The following is a 6015-nucleotide window of genomic DNA, read 5'->3' as shown; positions in this document are numbered from 1 at the left end:
ACTAATAAAGTAACTTGCAATCTAGCTTATTTACTTTTAAAATCAAATAATCTGTAAAGTAACTAAGTTACTTTTTAAAGGAGTAATCAGGAATCAGATTACTTTTTCAAAGTAACTGTGGCAACACTGCTCATAAATTAGTAATAATAAACGCTCGAAACACTACATTTTTCAGCCTGGACAAAGCTAATGCTCATGCACAGTCCTAAACGCGCGTCTCATATTTAGGACTGTGCATGCGCATTGTGACAACACCGCCTGTTTCTTTAGCAACCGGAGCTTGGGAAGATTTTAAAACGAGCAGATCATTCGTAAATCCGTAAGATTTTACCTTCATGCTGTGAAAATACAAACCGGAAGAGGGAACACAATGAAAACGAAAATGGGCGGGGCTAAGGTCTATAGAGACAGAGCGTATTAGGCCACGCCCACACCGGGGGGGGGGGGGCAATCCAACGCTCTCCATTGACTTTGCATTGCGTGAGGCTGCATCCTTGTCATTTCGGACTTATAACAAAAAACAGAACATTGTCTAAAAGCTGATATGTGACAAGGTGTACAGCAAACAAGCTAAAAAACACAGAAATAAGTTTTTATAAGCTGTCGACCCAAAAAAAAACAAGAGTTTAAGGAGACAAAAGTGGATAAAGGCAGTAAAACGTGACGCTTCAGCAGGAAGAATGGGTACATTCACTCAGTATGTCTCAGTATGTCTATGTGTGCAGTAAATATGTTGTCACTGTTAAGTCAAATATCCAAATGTCAGATTTATATGTTATATTTACTGTCGCTGATCACGTTCCCCTCTAGTGTGTGTAGTTCTCAGTGTAATATAACGTGTCGCGCTCTGTCTCAATGGCCTGTATCCACTTTCCTTAAACGCTCGTTTTTTGGGTCAACAGCTTATAAAAACTTCTGGGTTTTTGGTTGTGGGTTTTGTTTAGCTTGTTTGCTGTACACTTTGTCACATATCAGCTTTTAGACATTGTTCTGTTTTTTGTTATAAGTCCGAAATGACAAGGATGCCGCTTCACGCAATGCAAAGTCAATGGAGAGCGTTCGATTGTCCTCCCCCCCCCCCCCCCCCCCCGGTGGGCGTGGTCTTCAGATTATGACGCGTGTCGCTATAGGTGAGGGATAAACTATGGCTAGGTGTGCATTAAAGGTCCTGTTCTTCGTGATCCCATTTTTCAAACTTTAGTTAGTGTGTAATGTTGCTGTTAGAGCATAAATAATACCTGTAAAATAATAAAGCTCAAAGTTCAATGCCAAGCGAGATATTTTATTTAACAGAAGTTCCGTTTCAAAGCCTACAGCGAACGGCCGGTTTGGACGACATCCCTGTATATCCTGCTTTAATGACGTCAGTAGAACAGTTTGTCGACTAACCTCCGCCCACAAGAATACGCGAAAAAGGGGGCGTGGTCTTGTTGCTCCCTCGTGGAGAAGAGGAAGTGTTGCGTTCGGTTCGGTTCGGTTCGGTTGTGTTTGTCGCCATGTCATTCAGACGCTGTTATTTTCATCCCGGAGTCAAATCACCTTTGTTTTGCCTTCAGGGGCTGTAGTTTGAGCGCGTTCATCTCCCCGTTATGGTAAGAGGCGTGACCTTTCCGGGCAACGTGAGCTAAGCTGCTGTCGAATCACAACACGGGAATCGCTGGCACAATCAGAACTCGTTACGTATTTCTGAAGGAGGGACTTCATAGAACGAGGAAATTCTCCGGCCGTTTTGGGGACAGTGAAAACAGCGGTATACAGATAAGTAAATTGTGTGAAAAATTGTGTTTTTTTACACATGAAACATGAACACATGTTGTATTGCACACTGTAAACACAATCAAAGCTTCAAAAAAACACGAAAAACGGGACCTTTAAAGGGATAGTTCACCCAAAAATGAAAATTAGCCCATGATTTACTCACCCTCAAGTCATCCTAGGTGTATATGACATTCTTCTTTCAGAAGTTATATGAAAAAAGTCCTGGCTCTTCCAAGCTTTATAATGGCAGTGACTTGTCGGGTCATTTTTGAAGTCCATAAAAGTGCATCTATCCATCATATAACTGCTCCACACGGCTCTGGGGGGTTAATAAAGGACTTCTGAAGCAAAGTGGCGCGTTAGTAAGAAAAATATCCATATTTTAAACGTTATAAAGTAAAAACTTCCGGAAGACCGCCTTCTGTATTTAACTTACGGAAAAAGTGTAGCGCCCGCGCCTCTCGCAGTTCAAAATGCTTACGCTACATCTGACGACATTGCGAACCAGTTAAGCTCGTCAGACGCAGCATAAGCATTTTGAACTACAAGCTTACAATTTTTGGCCCTATGAAAGAATATGATGTTGGGCTTTGTCTGCAATTTAATAATACTGACCAGTTAAGCTCCTCTCGCTCAACCCAGAATGCCCCAATTGGCTGATGAAACATTGATTCAAATTAAGATACAATTTATACAAAACGAAATTTACTTTAAAGAAAGGCTTTCTACAAAACAAAACTTAATGACGTGATCACATTCATGTCTGACCCACTCCATGTCTCGAGGCATTGAGCATCTTATGTGTCCTTTCTCACTCATGCTGTTCACTTTTCAGCTTCTTTCAAAAAATAACATTATAATATTTAAACATAAACATAAAACTAAATACCTTTTCTTAATGGCTACAACAAGTATAGTAGCCTACAGTACAGAGAAATGTCATGTCGGATTGGGATTTGAGCAAATTCTACCCGTGAGCGTGAGTGGTTCGTGAGTGGCACATCAAGGCACATCAAGACATTGTTCAGATGATTTATTTCAAAACATTTGTCAGGTTTTTCTCCATAAAATGCTCTTGTGTGCATGACTAATTTCTTACGCATCTCATCCCAAACGTCCGTTTCTAATTCCAAAAGGTAATTTTTGAGCTAGTAATGGAGGCTTCAGCCATTGATAGCAGACTAATGCAGTTATAAGAGAGAGAGAGAGAGAGAGAGAGTCCCCTGATTCAGCTGATCCTGAGGCTGCAAAAACAAACTAACACGACTACCAACAGCCTCAGGACACTGACACACTCATCCACACAATTCGGCACAACCAAATGATTAAAGCACAAAGAGAAAATGACCTGACCTATATCGATTATTTTCAGGGAAACGCACGGCTAAAGTAGTTCCAGGTAGGTCTTGACCACATTACAGTTCCATATCACTTCACCAAATGATTTCAGTTATTTCAAAGGTCCTTAAAGCCAACAACAACAAAAGAACCAAAACCAACAACGACACTGATCAAGCAAATAAATATAGTAAACAATAGTATAAAAAATACAAATTATTTCCATGTTTTATGCCACAAAATTGTTTTATTATGTAAGAAAGCCCATATACGCTTTCTCCTGCTCTCTCTCCCTCTCAAACACACACATTTAGTACAGACACACACTCAGCGCTACTCTACGTTGTCAGCGCTACTCTGACAATTTTATCGGTAAAATTGTTTAACTACACGACATTTCTCACTAGCGAGGTAATAATGGCGCTGATAGTTAAAACGGCTTTGCTATTAGTAGAGACGCTGTTGCCGAATGAGACGCACAGACTGCATGACTTTAAACATCGGCAGATCGCTGTGCTGTTCAGACTACATGACTTGCTGTCTGTAATCTGGAGCATTGAAGTCATTGTGGTGTTCACACTACGTGACACCACGTAAATGATCCGGGTCACACACTAAACACGAGCTGACAACAACTGTCACCCAACGACTCTATCCGGTCCCCAAACCACGTTTTGTCACACAAATACACACGAGAAGTGGAACAGGAAATGACGCGAACAGGAGTTGTTTATTTGAAAATGGACGTCAGGGAGAAATTAGCGCTGCAGGTGCTCCTAAATTTTGGTCCATGTGTCCACACTTGTCTTGAAGCCTTGTTGCTGCTGCTGTTTTGCTCTCTCATTGGCAGTAGCTTGTCGCGATACTTGACACCACAGGATGTCAAGTCGGCCAACAGCTCCAGATATTTATCATGCTAGATATTTGTCTGGCGTCAGCGAGCTCCTTTGATGCATCGAGATAGAATGGTGAGCGCTGATCACCCGCTGATTTGCCCTCGATGACAGCCTGACCTGTCAGCGAGCTTGTTGACTTACAAATCAAGCTTAAATCGGGCTTAAAATCCTGTGTTGTGAACTTTCCATTAATCTCTCTCTTGACACCTGACAAATATCTTGGAATACAAAATGTGGACATTTTGTGGATGTTTTGAGGTTTGAACTTTCCATTAATCTCTCTCTTGACACCTGACAAATATCTTGGAATACATTATGTGGACATTTTGTGGATGTTTTGAGGTGTGTTAACCATAGCATAAGTGGAATAATTGACTCCAGGCCATTGAATTATTGAAAAATAATGCACTCACAGGCACTTCCACCTCAAGTGTCCATTATTTTTCTAATGCTGCGTTCACACCAAACGCGAATAGAGCGTCAGAAGCGAGTGATTTCAATGTTAAGTCAATGGAAAGGCGTGTTGACGTGCGTCTGGAGGTCTTGCGGTAGACGCGATAGACGCGTTTCGTAAGGCGCGATGGACGTGATTCCGGTTTGAGCGAATTGAGTGTCTTGCGCGATACGCACGTTACACGCGAGTGGTGCTTTTGTGCATTCACGCGTTTGATGCGAATTCGCGTCTGACGCCCGAGTTGAACAATTTTAATTTTGGCGTCAATTCGCGCCGCGTTAACCAATCAGGAGCCTGCTCACTGCGGTCACGTGGTAAAGTGACGTGATGAGAAACCCTGCATAATTAAAAAATACTACTATTGTGTCACAAAATTTAGTTTTAAGACTTTTTCAGGTGAGAATGTAGTTGTTTAAAGCTCAAATCTGTGGTTTATTTATAAAGAATAATCTTGTGTTTGTGGAGATGTGAGATCCAGGCGATCACCGGGCGCTCAGCGCTCATTAACCCCGGCGAGAGCAGCCTTTCCTTGGCCAGTCCTTCTGCCGTCTGCCGCTGGCTCTGATGTCCTGTAGTGGTTCGTCTTGTGTGGATCTAACGGGCGATCTTTGCTCTCATGAATCTATCATTTGTTGTCTGCCAAATCGTTTTGACTGAGGGCAAAGAGAAGTTTCAAAACTTTATTTTTTTTAAGGATATTTAAATATACATGCAGTTAAGATAATGTAGGATTTGCCTGGATCACATTTGTGTGGCTATTAATTCAAAGGCTCAATTTACATGCGCGTCCAATTCGCTGTAGACGGGCGAATGGATTCAAAATGTTCAAGCGTCTAACTAGACGCGATTTTGACGCTCTATTCGCGTTTGGTGTGAACGCAGACTTATAATTCAATGGTCCGGGCGGGGTCAGTTATTCCTTACTTAATGCACAGCTAGTCATGGATTATCCCTTACCTAAACACATGTTCCAGGTTTTATTACCTGCATTATTATTATGCAGTTTACTAGAACATTTAAGAGTATCAAACCGATTTTTGTAATTAACATTATATATAATTAAGGTAAATTTCACAGTCATCATAACGCCTGACACTGCGCCAATGTATTTGTTACAAAAAGTTCTGACAACCATTTTTTTTGTCCATAATTTGAACAAAAACATGCTTAGCTGTCACATTTACCCAATGGCTCAAGAGTCCTTAAACCACTGATGAACGTCAACTTAATATGTTATGACTAGTCTATGAGTTCTTCTTCTTTGGCCTTCAGCTCTCTATCCATTCATCTTTGAACAAGAATAAGAGTAGATAGAAAATTGGACTCAGGGGTGGCCAACTGAGTGTGCTGTACGTCTGTGACATATTTGCTTTGACACTTCCATCAGTGCGCGCTGCTAGGTCTGACCTGCCTAGGAAATGTCTCATAGCATTACTGTTTGCCACACACACACTAACGCTCTAGGCTTCAAGGCTCTGCACAGAAGAAAAGGGTCAAGATAGTATCAAGAACACAAATGCATTGTGCTACATGGTACATGCTACAAATAAGCATGTGTACACCTACACA

This window comes from Gobio gobio (assembly GCF_949357685.1).
Source record: "Gobio gobio genome assembly, chromosome: 23".
NCBI lineage: Eukaryota > Metazoa > Chordata > Actinopteri > Cypriniformes > Gobionidae > Gobio > Gobio gobio.
The sequence above is the reverse complement of the archived record's forward strand: the minus strand, read 5'-3'. Positions refer to the sequence as shown.